At 37.2% G+C, this 16,521-nt stretch overlaps 1 pseudogene; it reads right to left on the bottom strand.

Moving 5' to 3' along the window:
• The window catches only part of LOC150039949 (piezo-type mechanosensitive ion channel component 2-like), a 171,862-nt pseudogene that overhangs the window by 84,289 nt on the left and 71,052 nt on the right, over positions 1-16,521 (bottom strand).

Here is a 16,521-nt window from a genome sequence, read left to right as displayed (position 1 = left end):
TAAGCTTTAAAAGAAGAAAAACAAAGAAAAAAGAGTTCATATCCCAGTATGTATAAGCTCCCCAAATCATCCTGTTTTATTAGAATCCATTAGGTGCTGTAAGCAACATATTCTCAGACTATTCAACTGGCTTAGGTGCTTCTCATTCCATCCTGCACCAAAATCACGTACTTTTCTTTTTTCAATCCGGTCATATTTTGCCACAGGCCCGGGAAGTTTTCAAATTGATATGTATATATAAAGATAAGCACCAACATAGTATAGATCACCACTGACATCCAAAAATATTTCAGGATTTTTCTCCACCATTCATAGTGCACCTGAGAATCACAAAAGACAAAGAAGACAAACATGCTATTGGAAAACTCACCACATTTTTACATCATTTAACTAAAACAAGTGATCCTATAGAAAAATGTTGGAAAATAGTCCGATTTTTAAAATTCTTTAAGGCGTTCATCTTTAAGTGGGTGGATCTGGGTTAGAATTGGGGTTATACTAGCTATTGTGAACAGTTGCTAAGCAACGTCAGTGTTCTCCTCGGTAAGTAGATACTTTGCAGAGCTGTTATGCAGACACTAAAGCAGGGTACAGGTGGCTCATACCTATAATCCTACTCAGGAGGATGAAATTTGAGGCTCACACTTCAAAGCCAACTTCAGGCAGGAACATCTTATGAGACCCTAGGACTTTTATCTCCAAGTATCTGTATCTATGTACATCTATCAAAAAGCCCGAAGTGGAGCCTTTGCTCAAGTGGTCTAGTGCATGGGTAATGAAGTTAAGAGACGTTGCCCAGGGCCTGAGTTCAAGCCCCAAGATGAGCACAAATATAAAATGAGAACAGTAAGATGATACTTAGAAGGTTTCTAGCACATTATCTCATCTTTTGATGGCACTCAGCTAATACTATGTTCTGGTGGTTGTTACTGGTCAAGGAAACTGCATCAGTTCTGAAATCCAATATGGGGTTTTAGTAATAACAATGTAAAATAATCATACAGGAGTCTTTATCATAAGCTATGGATAGTCATTAGAGATTGTTTAGCATATACTTTTTATTTTATTTTTGTTGTAATTAATAGAAGGGTTACATTACCTTCACCAGATAGAAGGTACATTGCTTTACAAACATTGATACCCCTTCTCATGTTTTTGTCCCCATTTCCCTCCCTCCACCCTTCCCCTCATCTTGTTTTCCCCTTCCCTATCCTATTTCAAATAAATAAACATATATACAATATACCAGATAACAAGATAGGACACTGTAACAATATGAGATAACCAAGGGACAACAAAAGAAATGAGAAATAACATAGTACATTAAGAACAACAATCACATTATACAGCTCTTGTTTCCATATCCTGGAGGTCCTTTCATTTAGCCTCATCCTATATGGCCTTATGTATCTAGGGTTTGTCCTCCTGTAGACCTCTGCTAGGAGTGTTCAAGGACATATTAAATCCACTAGCACAACGATGTTCACTGTAGCACTATTTACCACAGCAAAGATATGGAACCAACCTAGATGCCCCTCAATTGATAAGTAGATCAACAAGATGTGGTATTTACACACAATAGAATTCTATGCTGCCATCAGAAAAAAATGACATCACCCCATTTGTAAGCATATACTTTTAAAAAAGTGTTCAAAATCTGGGTGCCAAAGGCTCACACCTGTAATCCTACTCAAGAGACTGGCCACTAAGAGTCACAGCTCAAAGCCAGCCCAGGCAGGAAAGCCCATGAGACTCCTCTCTAATTACCCACCAAAAAGCTGGAAGAATTGACTAGAATCCATATAGGTGTTGTAACTGGTATATACTCAAACCATTCAACTAGGGTGGCTGTGGCATCCGTTTTAAGCAAAAAGACTGAAGGACAGAGCCTAGGCCCGGAGTTCAAACCCTGGTACTTGCGCATACACACACACACACACACACACACACACACACACACACACACACACTAAAACAATGTTAAAGATTATTATTGATTTTTGAGAGCTTTTATATCTCTGTCCTATATACTCTGGTTTATTTTTGTGGCTTTATTTGGTTTGTTGGTTCCTGCAAGAATATTTTACTGTTACTATTTTATTATTTTATTTATAATTTTATTATTACTATCATTGGATTTCTTCTAGATCAGTTAAAACTGTGTGTACAAACACCAAATCATTTTAATATTATCTTTTTACAAATTGTAGTTAAGAAAATACTTACGCACTTAATGTACACATGCATGCAAATGTGTACACACACATACACACATGTATTAGTAGTTTTCTTGACATCAAGCTTTGAAATAATAGCTAACCAGGGAATCCTCTATTGTTTAAGATGATCTTAACATTGCTTTTAATGTATTATATATTCAAAAATATAATCTAGCTATACAAATTTCTTTCTTTCTTCTCTTTTTCTTTCTTTCTTTCTTTCTTTCTTTCTTTCTTTCCTTCTTTCTTTCTTTCTTTCTTTCTTTCTTTCTTTCTTTCTTTCTTTCTTTCATTTTTTGCCAGTCCTATGTTTGAGCTCAGGGCCTGTGCACTGTCCTTGGACTTTCTCAAGGCTAGAGCTCTACCACTTGAGCCTCAGCACCACTTCTGGCTTTTTCTTATGTATGTGGTACCGAGGAATCGAACCTGGGGCTTTGTGCATGCTAGGCAAGCACTCAGCCACTAGGCCAAACTCCCAGCCCAGATTTCTTCTTTAAATTAAGACTTTATGATAAATTAATGAACTTTTTCTGATCTAAGTATCTAAAAGTTTATAGTTGAGAATGAATTGACAGTAGTCACCTCCCATTTTAGGATTTTGAAGACAATGCTTGAATTTTTTTTAAGTTGTGATTAATAGGGTTACAGTTATATTTGCCAGATAGAGTGTGTGTTACTTCACATACATTGATACCTCTTTTAATGTTTTTTTTGTTTTTGTCGATTATGGGGCTTGAACTCTGGGCCTGGGTGTTGTCCCTGAGCTCTTCAGCTCAAGGCTACCGGCCCACAGCACTACTCCCAGTTTTCTAGAGTCTCATGGTCTTTAGGGCCCAGGCTGGCTTTGATCTATGATACTAAGATCTCAGCCTCCTGAGTAGCTAGGATTACAGGCATGTGCCACCACACCTGGATAATTCTTGAATTTTATTAATCATTCTCTACGATATGTTCATAGAATTATAAACCCTTAAAAATATTGGAAAATGGCTGAGATTGTGGCTTAGTGGTAGCATGCCCAAGCCCTGTCATGGATTCTTCAGTATTGCATAAATAGAAAAAGCCAGAACTGGAGCTGTGGCTCAAGTGCTGGAATGCTAGCCTGGAGCAAAAACAGCTCAGGGACGGTGTCCAGGTCCTGAGTTCAAGCCCCAGGACTGGCAATACAAACACACACACACACACACACACACACACACATACACATGAACATGCATGCACACACATGCATATATATTTGTGCATATGTATATATATATATTGGCAAAGAAAGTTCATAGATAAAAACCATTGAAAACTGGAGAGCAATCTTTACCTACCTGGTACAAGGCCACACAGAACAGGAAGAGCACCATGTAGATGATTTTGTACATTACTATTTTCCCCTCGAAGCTGACGAAGAAGAACATGCCCCCGCAGACATAGATCCAATACTTGATGAACATGGCTATCACCAGATTGCCTAGCACCTTCATGATGTCCTGGTCATCCTCCTCCTCTTCTTCTTCCTCCTCCCTCATTTTCTCTTGCTTCTCTTCCTTTATTTCCTCATCTTCCTCCTTCTCCCTGGGTTCTCCTTCCACTTGTATATCTTGAAGTTCTTCATCTTCAAAATAGAAAACAGTGCCATTACCACTCTGATTTGTCTGACAGATACTGCATTTTGGTTCTATAATGTACATGGGACGCAAATGCATGTATTTTTTTTAGTTTAAAAATGAGATTTATTGAGAAAATAGTTCCATGGTATGCAAATGTGATACTTATGTCATCAAACACCACAAAATGCATGTATTTTATGAGTTAGTATATAACTTGGGTGATTTTAGACTAGTCTAAGACACAAAGCAAGATTGACACTGAATTCATAGCCTTCCTGAAATGTAGTTAAAAGAAAATAACTTTGGTAATATTTTATACTAATCACTTTCTAGAATTTTTCTTCAATTTGTTATTTCATAATTTAGAATCTACAAAATAAATATATAATGATAATGTAAGTGAAAATAACTATCAGTTTTAAATTCTCATTCTTTCATGGCTCTATACAATCTAAGCAGTACTTGACTGTAATTAATCCTAACAACCTTAATCTTAATGTATGCCTGTAAGTATCTAAAACTACAAATAAAGCTATCATTTAGCTTAAATCATGTATGAGGAATTATCACAAATTAATTTTATGCATTGGAATTAAGATGCTTCATCTTGTTTTGAAATATGTTAATACTCAGGACTTAATCCCTGGGTCACCAAATCTATCTAATTTAAATAATCCATTCAAGAAACTCAGTAGATTCTCAGAGTAAGATGTGTGAAAATGAAGGATTAGATTATTTATCTTACATGAACCATTCTTTACCAAAATTAATTGGCTAACTGATCTGCTGAGTAGATATTCAATCCTATGAAGGCAAGATTTGACTCTCCACGATATATTTTGTTACTGTGTGATTTAATATACAGCTATATGCTCAGAGATAATCTCATTAAGGTTACTAGCCAGGTTTTTGAGAGTAACCTGTCCAAAACTGAATGCTTCTTTTTTAATTTTATTGTTGGGATAATGTATAGAAGGGTTACAGTTACATTCATCAGGTAGTAGGTGCGTTATTTCTGTCACATTGGTACCCCTTCTCATGTTTTTGACCCCATTTCCCTCCCCCTCATCATTGCATTTTCTCCCTGCCCGTCCCTATTTCAAATCCCTTCCCTATTTCAAATAAACATATATACAATATACCCAGTAACAAAGTCATATACAGTTACAACACAGAATGCCTCTTGACCTCATAATGTTTCCAGTCCTCTAAATATCAATATTATCACTAATGATAAGTCCACAGAGTTGGGGAGCAAACTGTTCCCTTTTACCTATTTATCATTAAAAGCATAGAGATGCTGATCAGCTAACTTACTTCTCCTTTCCCGTCCTCCTTTCCTCCCTTTCTTTAGTGATATTTTGTTTTTAGAAAAGAAGAGGATTTTAATTAAGCATATTTAAGTCAGTTCTTGGGTTCCATTTCTCACTGAAATTATGCCATGAGACTATCACATTAAACAAAGTAAACCACATTCAAAAAATAAAAATGACGTTAGTTTTTCATATGCCCTTGAAGAAATCATTACATTTTTCTGCCTCTCAGTTGCTTCTTCTTTTGGCCATGTCTTTTGTGAACATACAATGGGGAATTGTAAAATTGCCCTGTGGAGTCTTACAGTGTTAAAATCATGGGTTCTATCCTAACATCAAATTTTATAAAACTTTAAAGAACTAAGATTAAAGGCTACAGTCTCTACTACTGTTATTTGTGGCTTCAAGTTCACAATCAACTTTAACTCCATCTAAAGTCCAGGGTGTTTTTTGTTTGTTTGTTTGGTTTTGTTTTTGCCAGTCCTGGGGCTTGAGCTCAGGACCTCAGCACTGTCCTTGGACTTTCTTAAGGCTAGTGCTCTACCACTTGAGCCTCAGCACTACTTCCGGCTTTTCTGTGTTTATGGTACCGAAGAATTGAACCCGGGTCTTTGTGCATGCTAGGCAAGCACTCTACCACTAGGCCAAAATCCCAGCCCCTCAGAGTGTATTTTTTTTCAGGTGTATTTGGAGCTCTTTGTAATTCTGCTCAGCATAGAAATTTGTACTCCAATACTCCCCAGAGGGCTTACCTTTCTCTTCAAGCTCCTCACTTCCAATCTTGACTTCAGACAAAAGAGCTTCCTTTTCCTGAAGGGCCTTTTGCTCTGTGAGGTGCTGTCTCAGAAGCAGCCAAAAGGTAATAGTGAACAGAATCTGAAATCAGAGTGAGAAAAATAACTAAGTACCATCTGCAGTACAAACACATCCTCTATAGGGTAATGGAAGCACCATATATTATTAGCCTTTTAATTTAAAATCAAATCACTGCCTCCACTAGGTTTCCAACACAAAGGAATTGATTTTTCCACCTTTGATGCGCGTATGTGTGTGTGGGGGGGTTGCAGGATAGAAGCACATGGGCACTGCATATTGTTCCAGGAAGATGAATATATCAATATCAGTAACCACGTTCCTCCATGATCCCTGTCCTTGATTTTCTCCTCAGTGGGATGTCACTATGATTAGGAAAGGAGGATGTGTTGAGGATGTGTTTCATGTGTAACACTCCTCTAATTCTGAGGAGTTCTAGAGATATCAAAACATTTTCATTCTAGAAAATAGAACCCCAGATTGTTTCCCTTCAATCTTCCTGCACAGAAAGAAGAGTCTTAAGTGTCTAACCATTTTTTTTGCCAGCCCTTGTGCTTGAACTCAGGGACTAGGCACTGTTCTTGAGCTTTCTCAAGGCTAGCATTCTATCACTTGTGCCACAGCACCATTTCTAGCTTTTATTGATATATGTGTACTAAAGAATCAAACCCAGGGCTTCATGCATGGTAGGCAAGCACTCAACTACTAGGCTACATTCCAAGCTCTAGTGTCTAAACTTTTGATTAACATTTCTCTAAGGGCTAGGGGAAAAGGTTACATTTTTAGAGAATGTAATATCTGATATCTAATAGCATTTTCTGTTGATAACGGCATTACAATGCAATTCATACATCACATGGTTTGTTCATTTAAAAACACTCACGAGCTGAATACAAAGAGGAAAAAATGCAAAGGCTGCAAAATGTATCTTAGAGTGCTTAGAAAACTGGATATCCACATGCATATTCCTCATCTTGTACTAATTTTAAACAAATGGATCAAGGACCTTAATGTACATCTGAAACTGTGAAGCAGAAAGAATGGGGAAAGCACTGGAGCATTTAGGCAGGAGCAGTAAGTTCCTGATTATAACTCTAAATAGCTCAACAAATAAGAGCAAGGCTTGACATATGAGATTGCACCACACTAAAAAGCTTTAGTACAGCAAAGGAAATAGGTACCATGGTAACTCAGCTATACACCTGAAAAAGAATTAATAACCAGAATTTACAAGGAATTCAAAAATATCTCAAAGAATCAACAGTACAATTAAAGGCAAATGATTTGAACAAACACTTCCCAAAAGGTGTACAACTGGTCCATAAATACATGAAGATATGCTTATTATCCTTAGCAGTCAAAATGACACTGAGCTTTCCTTACTTCATTCAGAATGGCCATTCTAAAGATCACAAGCAGCAACAAGTATTTGTGAGGTTGCAGGGAGAAAGGAAATCTTATAAGCTGTAAGCTATGGTCACATACACTAACATGGAAATCAAAAGGAGGTTCCTCAAAAAGAAAAGTAACAATAGAATGTCCTTATGATCCAGTGACAGCACTCTTGGACATTTATCTGTAGGAATGTAAATGAAGAAATAAAGGCGCCTGCACAGGCATGTGCACTGCAGAATTATTCACAATAGCCAAGCTTTGGAAACAGCCCAGATGCTTTTAAGACTGATTCATCAACCTAGAAAATTCTCTTATTCTCTCTCTCTCTCTCTCTCTCTCTCTCTCTCTCTCTCTCTCTCTCTCTCTCTCTCTTCATCCTATCTATGAGTATTATATACGATGATATATGATGTGTACATATATAATGAGTATATAATGGATATATAATAGAGTATTCTTTATAATGTAATATATATGTAATATGCATATGAATGTACTATTATTTAGCCATAAAGAACAATGGAATTATGTCATTTGCAGGAAAATGAATGTGTATGGAGACCATATTAAATGAATTAAGCAAAGTCCAGAAGGGCACACAGAGCACACATGCTTTCTTTTATATGAGAACTATATATAAAATGTAAACATAGCTGTAAATATATACAGGAAGGTACGTGATCAATATGTTTAAAGTACTGTTTCTGTATGTGTGAAAACACACGGTGAAATCTCTTTGAATAACTGTAATAAAACTGATTATTAGAAAGGTGAAACATGTCCTGTTTGGAGTATGGATCCTAATGGAAAGGGGAGGAGAAAAATGACTCAGATCCTTAAGGTACATGTTTGAAAATGAAAAAAATGAAGATTTCTGAGACTGGGAAGTGGGAGTGGGGAGAAGGGAGAGTGGCAAAAGAGTGGTTAACTCTGAATCAAGGTACATTGTATGCATATATAGAGGGAACTCCCCCTTGTACAAACAAAGCTATAAACAAGTCCTGCTATAAATATTTATCATGCTATAAATAAGGGCTTCTCGATTCATGTCCAGGATCTCATGAAGTGAAGATCTAGAATGCTTGCACTTCTGAAACTTCGGCACTAAATTCTGAAAGTCAGCATGAATTGACTAAAGCTGGGACAAATGCAGAAAGCTTAGCAGAAGGCAGCAGCAGATCTCGATTTTCTCTGGGGAAGATGAGTATAATCCAGACATATAGAATCAAGAGTTCTTATTAGCATCTATTAGTTGTATGATGAATGATTCATGGTGATATCTAAACACATGCACACAAAGTACTCTGTTCAAATTCCCTCCTTCCACCGCCTTCTTGCATCCCCTCGGCCTTTCCTAAAACAACTTTAACAGGTTTCATTGTTCTAGTTGCATTTTGTATATACAGTAATTGACCCTATGCACCCTCTTTTACTCTCTCCATTGTCCCACTCATACTAGTACCAGACCACTTCCAACATGGTATCTTTTACTTTCCTGTCATTCAGTTTTTTAATTTAGTGTATAAATCATTGTGCAGAGGGTTTCACTGTAGAATTTGATGTAAGCATTTATAATAATTGAATCATACTAACTTGCATTATTCTTTTCCTAGCCTCCCTCCCCTCCTATTTTACAACAATTTGCAGTGAGATTGTATTGTCTACATACATAGACAACATTATTTGTCCTCTATCATTCTTTCCCCTTCCTCTTCTCTTCATCCTCATAAATAGTCCCACAGTAATATTTGTACATATTATACTTGATATATTTATATGTATACACATACACAATACACATGTAATTATACACATGATTATATGATATGTAATGCATAATAATATATATACACACATATGCCTGTTAGATCTAGATTCCACAGAAAAATGGAAACATGAAATATTTGTGCTTGAACCAAACATGGTAATCTCTAATTCCATCTATTTTCCTGAAAATGTCTTGTGATTAGGATTTGCTGCTTACTTCATACTTTTGAAAAAATTAGTTCTAGGTTGAAATCAAATTTATTATAAAATACAGAACCTTAGTTTTGAGTTGGCACCCATTTCTTTTTGCCAGTCCTGGGGCTTGAACTCAGGGTCTGGGCACTGACCTTGAGCTTTCTCCTGGTTAGCACTCTACCATTTGAGCCACAGAAACATTTCTGACTTATTTTTGTGAGTGTGGTACCAAGGAATCAAACCCAGGACCTCTTGCATAGTAGGCAAATACTCTACCACTAGGCCACATTCCTGGGCCTGGCACCCATTAAAAATTATTGTCAGGGTAATGTCAGGGTTACAGTTACATTTGCCAGGTAGTAGGTGCATTACTTCTCACACATTGATACCCCTTCTCATGTTTTTGTCCCCATTTCCCTCCCTCACCCCTTCCAAATCATCTTGTTTTCCCCCTTCTCTTTCCAACTTCAAATAAATAAATAAACATATATACAATATACGAGGTACATATCTAAAATATATCAACAACTCAAAAAATTGAATCACTCCAAAACTAATCTCCAAAGTAACAACCATCCCATTAAAAAATGGGCCAAAGACTTAAAGAGAGTCTTCTCTGAAGAAGAAACAAAAATGGCCTATAGACACATGAAGAAATGCTCAACATCTCTGGTCATAAAAGAAATGTAAATCAAAACAACTCTAAGATTCCACCTCACTCCAGTTAGAATGGCCAGGATCAGGAAAACGAATAATAACAGATGCTGGAGGGGATGTGGCCAGGAGGGATCACTACTACACTGTTGGTGGGAGTGCAAACTCGTTCAACCACTATGGAAAGCAGTGTGGCAGTGCCTCAAAAGACTAAACATAGAATTCCCCTATGACCCAGCAGTTCCACTACTTGGCATTTACACAACCATCCAGAAAAAAGGGCATACTAAATCCACTAGCACAACAATGTTCATTGCAGCACTATTCACCATAGCAAAGATATGGAACCAACCTAGATGTCCCTCAGTTGATGAGTGGATCAACAAGTTGTGGTATTTGTACACAATGGAATTCTATGCTGCTGTCAGAAAGAATGACATCGCCCCATTTGTTAGGAAATGGAAAGACTTAGAAAAAATCCTATTAAGTGAAGTAAGCCAGACTCAAAGGAACTTAGGCTCAATGGTTTCCCTCATTCGTCATAATCAGTAGAAACCTTGGGCTCTACTAGCAGAGATCTGCAATAGAGCAAAATCTTGATACATAAGGCCATATAGTATGAAGCTAATTGAAAGGACCTTCAGGATATTGAAACAAAAGCCATATAACGAATGATTGTTGTCCTTAATGTACTATGTTATCTCTCATCTCCTTCGCTGTCTCTTGGGTATCTCATATTGTTACAGTATCTCACTTTGTTATCTGATATATTGAATTTATTTGTATTTGGTTATTTGAAATTTGATAGGGAAGGGGGGAAAACCAAGACGGGTGGGGAGGGTGGGGGAAGGATAATGGGACCAAGACATGTGAAAGGGTATCAATGTATGTGAATTAATGCACCTTCTATCTGGCAAATATCATGTAACCCTTTTATTAATTACAATAAAAATATAAAAAAAACAATATATGAGGTAGCAAAGTCAGATACAGTAACAATATGAGATTAACCAAAGGGCAACAAAAGAGAAGAGAAATAGCATATTACATTGAGAACAACAATCACACGAGAGAAAGCTCTTGTTTCCATATCCTAGAGTTCCTTTCACTTAGTCTCATCCTATATGACCTTATGTACCTAGGTTTTGAGCTATTGTAATCCTCTGCTAGGAGAGTCTTAGATGTGTACTAATTATTAAAAATGAGGGAAACCATTGAACTTTTGTTCCTTTGGGTCTGGCTTACTTTGCTTAATATGATTTTTTCCCAAGTCTTTCCATTTCCTTACAAGTGGGGCAATGTCATTTTTTCTGATGGCTGCATAGAATTCCATTGTGTATAAGTACCACATCTTGTTGATCCAATCATCTACTGAGGGGCATCTGGGTTGGTTCCATTATCTTTGCTGTGGTAAACAGTGCTGCAGTGAACATCGTTGTGTTAGTGGCTTTAATATGTCCTTGTTTCTGGGCTTTTGGGTAAATGCCAAGGTGTGGGATTGCTGGGTCATAGGAGAGCTCTATGTTTAGTCTTCTGAGGAATCGCCATACTGCTTTCCATAGTGGTTGAACCAGTTTACACCCCCACCAACAGTGTAGTAGGGATACCTTCTGCTGGCACCCATTTGTTAACATGTGATACTCTGGATCATATTAAAGTTCACACAACCAAGGAAGACAAAATTTGAATTTCTTTAAGTTTTTTTCCTTATGGAAAAAGATATACTAGTTGAATATGAGTGGGAGCTTGTTCCCACTGCATTTAAGGGAAAGAGAGGGAGAGTGAAAGAAAAGACCTTGATAGGCACTTGTGAGCAATAGTGTTATGAGGGAGTTTTGGCATGGAGTTTAGCTCAGAAAGAAAGTGGGGTTTATGATGAATGAATGATAGCATTTTCACAGTCCACAAAAACAGCACAGAGAGCCACCTGCTAGGATTTTTTTCTCAATTAGCCCTCCTTTATATAACCTATGGTGTAGTACTAAGTATCCCACCATATAGGATGGAATTGTTGCTCCCAGAAAAAATTAATTTCAGTGATGTTAATGAGTGTCTCTATTTTTCTCACTAAATTTCTTCTCTATCACTGGTGGGGAGAATGTTTGAAGCTTTTTCCTTTTGCATATTAGATTGCTTTGATTGTCTTAAAGAAAAGTCATGTACAAAAATCAAATATGCATTTAAAATATATCACTTTGCTAACTAAACAGGCAGTAAGTTAGGACACAATCTTCTCAAATAAAAATTTTAAAATATCTTAATAAAATGAACGAGCAATGGAATGATTATGATTTTGTCAGCACAAAAATAAAGCTATCATAATTTCTCTGATATTTTTTAGCATATACTTAGGGGCAATGCTGATATTTCATATCCATTTCAAAATATCCATAATAAAAATTTACTAATAAACAAACTTATAATCAAATTCATAAATAAACTGACAATCAACCAATAATCCCTTGGTATATTTTACATCATATTTTAAAAAATTCTATTTTGGAGCTGGACGTGGTGGCTCATGCCTGTAATCCTAGCTACTCAGGAGGCTGAGATCTGAGGATCACAATTCAAAGCCAGCCTGGGCACAAAAGAACCCGAGACTCTTATCTCCAATTAACCTCTAGAAAATGAGAAGTGGGGCTCAAGGTCAGGGTGGTAGCCTTGAGCTGAAGAGCTCAGGGACAAAGCCCAGGCCCAGGGGTAGGGTGGTAACCTTGAGCTGAAGAGCTCAAGGACAGCACTCAAGACAAGTTCAAGCCCCACTACCCACAAAAAAAAAAAGAATTCTATTTTGGGCTGAGACTTTGGACTAATTGTACAGTTCTTGCCTAGCATGCACAAAGCCCTGAGTTTGATTCCTTGGTACCACATACATAGAAAAAGGCAGGAAGTGGAGTTGTGGCTTGAGTGGCAGAGCTCTAGCCTTGTGAAAGCCCAAGGACAGTGCTCAGGCCCTGAGTTCAAGCTCCAGGACTGGCAAAATAAAATTTCTATTTCTATTCATTTTTCTACATTTGTTGACATTGCAATTTACACATCTAATTGCTACTAAACTATTTTGAACTATACCATTGTACACTAGTATAAAAATAATTCATGCTATAATTCTTTGAGAGTAAAGAATTACCATTTTTAGTAAAAGTCAAAAGCATGGTATAATACACATCCATGCTTAGATGAAAGAGACATTTGAGCAATATGAATTATTCCTCACAGCCTCACATCTGTTCATTTGTGAAAATCAATATGTATTTAGAACCTAGTCTTTCAAAGTTTCCCTGGATAAGATTATGATGATGATTACTTTTTTTTGGTTATTGTTACGGTTTTTCTGTTTGTCTCTAGGTTTCTTGTTTTCCTAACAACATACCTTTGAGGCAAGTTCTCCTGGGTCTTTCTTTTCTAGAAATCCAGGTACCTTTTTAATTTCAGGAAGTTCAAAACTCCATATATACTGTAACACCAACAGCAGATTTCCATAAACAACCATAAATGGGGAGCTGATCATGGCATATTTTCTTCTGTTTCAAATCATCCAAAGAGTACATGACCAAATCAACAGCACGAAAGTCAGCCAGCTGTGGTAGGTGATGCTCCAAGCCTCCAGGGAGAAATATCAAGGAAAACACCGTCACAGACTAGTTGATGTACTTCCCACTTATATTGTGTTCAGTTATCTAATAGACAAACCTTGAATAACAAGTTAACTAGGGAAAGGACAGAGTTCTAAAGGAAATGGAGAGAGACCCCAGACTGTGGAACAGGGAACGGAAAAGAGATGAGGTTTGTTGAGGAGGACACCGGCTTTTTGCTTCCTGTAGCTAGTGGAGTTTAAGGCCCTCTCACCTCAAGTCTCTTTGTCTCCACCCCACTTTGAAATATTAAAACAACTGCAGAGCCTGGTAACTCATACCCATAATCCTAGCTACTCAAGAGACTGAGATCGGAGGATCACTGAAGGGAGCCTAGACAGGGAAGTCTGTGAGGTTCTTATCTCCAATTAACCACCAAAAATCCAGAAGTTAAGCTATGGCTCAAGTGGTAGAGTGCCAGCATTGATAGACAAAGCTAAGTGACAATGTCAAGGCCCCGAGTTAAAGTCCCACAGCCAGCACAAAACAAAGCAAACAATAACAAAGAACAAACATAGAAAAATGCAAGTGACTTTTCCCCAAACAGTTTGGATCCAGCAATTATTTATAAATAGTGAATGTGAGCTATTTCTGGGCTAAGAAACAGAAGCTTTGAGAATCACAAGGTTATGTGGGTAAACAGGATGGACAGATAAATGGGGCAGAAATGAATCAATTAATAGATGGACATAAATTCAACATTTAGCTTGCACACATGCAAACATACATACACAGGCCAAGTTAATAAAGGTGATTAGGGCCAGGAGTTTGGCCTAGTGGTAGAGTGCTTGCTTAACATGTACAAAGACCCAGGTTAAATTTCTTAGTACTACATACATAGAAAAAAGCCGGAAGTGATGCTGAAGCTCAAGTGGTAGAGCTCTAGCCTTGAGAAAGTCCAAGGACAGTGTTCAGGCCCTGAGCTCAAGCCCAGGACTGGCAAAAAAAAGGTGATTGCCAGTGGTTCACACCAGTAATCTTAACTACCTACCCAGTGGGCTGAGATCTGAGGATTAAGATTTGAAGCTAGCCCAAGCAGGAAAGCCCTGGAGCCACTTATCTCCAAGTAACCAGCAAAAAGTGGAGATGTGGCTCAGGTCACAGCAGCCTTGAGTGGAAAAAGCTAAGTGACAGTACCCATGCCCCAAGTTCAAGTCCCAGTACTCACATACACACACGCACTCACACATACACACACACACACACACACACACACACACACACACATACACACATATATACAAATTAAAACCTGCTGCATGAATCCTGTGAACTAGGAAATCTGTTATCTATTACTGTAGTTTTGACTACCATATTATTTTAGGAAAAGGCCTTTAAAACATTTTGCAGCTATGCTGAAGGCTTAATGAGATGAGACACAATTTTGAATATTATATCAAGAAACAGTTATAAATTCCAGAACATTTTAATAGTCTGCTTTATGTAGTGGGCAGAAATGAGGTAAATGAACCCAGCATGGCACTACGAATATTTTTTTTCAGCAAATTGCAAATTTTCCCTAAAGCAGAACTAGCTTTTAAAGCAATAAGTTATTTAAAATTATTGGATAAATTACATGGTAATTATCCTGGAAATTAAACTGCTTATATTGTTAAAAACTGATAACCATAAAGGTCCAAACTATTTCCCTCAAAGTATTATATTTTATAAACAATATATATCAAAATTTAGGATATACTTAGAGTATTTACATAAAAAGAACACACTGAGTGGATTTATCTTCATTAATATATATTAATATATTAAAATTATTATATTAATAAATATATTAATATATTCAATGAACTTATCCCATTAGGAAAGGAAAGATACATTTGTCACTTTCTTTGTATCATTCAGGAAAAAAGAATCTTCAAAAAGCTGTGATTGCAGCAGATATTTTCCTCCCTCACATTGTTCTTTTTGGCAGGGTGAGGGTAGCAACAGAACAATGAATAATGAGGATTTTCAGGGAAATTTAATGCAATCTACCTTTGGGTTGTGGTAGTTAAGAAGTTGAGTGTGAGCTGTGGTTTCCTACCTTTGATTTCAGAGCTGTCAGATAAGTTGGCAAACTCATACCATGAATTTTTGAAGAAATATAAAATCATTGTAAGGAGGCTTGGGTTCCTAAGCTTTCATAAAATGCCTGTTGCAGTATGGACAGCCTTTCCGAGGACAGGCTCCTCCACCAGCCAGGATTATGTCCTTTGTTGGGTGGGGCTGCAACTGGGACTTCTCCACACCTGACACTTTTGGTCACTGGCTAGCACTCTACCAACTGAGCCACACCTCAAACATCATGGCTTGGTCACTTGTGGCCACCTTTTTTTCTTTTTCTTTGCTTCCTTTCTTTTTTTTGGGGGGGGGTTATTGGGACTGGAGATATGACACCTAGACTTTAACTCAGTACCTGATGCTTTTACTCACTGGCTAATGCTCTACTAACTGAGCCAAACACAACAGATCATGTCTTTCTTTTTTCTTCTTCTTTTTTTTTCTTTTGCCTGTCCTGGGGCTTGAACTCAGGGCCTAAGCATTGTCCTTGGACTTTCTCAAGGCTAGAGCTCTACCACTTGAGTCACAGTACCACTTCTGGCTTTTTTCTGTGTATGTGGTACTGAATCGAACCTCTACATGCATGCTATGCAAGCACTGTATCACTAGGCCACACTCCCAACCCCAAAGTTCATGTCTTGAATGAAAAATCATGCTGGTTTTAGTACAGATTTTCTTTTCTATTACGTAAAAAAGATATTGTATTCAATCTATTTTTTCAAACTCTAAAGAGAAAAATAAGTGTATGGTGCTAAATAAGAATTATAAATTAAATTCATACTACCTACATAGAACAATTCTTATTTTGAACTCAAACCACCATATACTTATTTCTGTAAGTAATCAGAGTGCAGACTTAATTCTATTTAAC

Source organism: Megascapheus bottae, unplaced genomic scaffold (genome assembly GCF_031878675.1).
Source record: "Megascapheus bottae isolate mThoBot1 unplaced genomic scaffold, mThoBot2.hap1 HAP1_SCAFFOLD_43, whole genome shotgun sequence".
In the NCBI taxonomy this organism is placed as follows: domain Eukaryota; kingdom Metazoa; phylum Chordata; class Mammalia; order Rodentia; family Geomyidae; genus Megascapheus; species Megascapheus bottae.
Note: the sequence above shows the minus strand (reverse complement) of the source record. Positions and strands in the feature narration are given on the sequence as shown.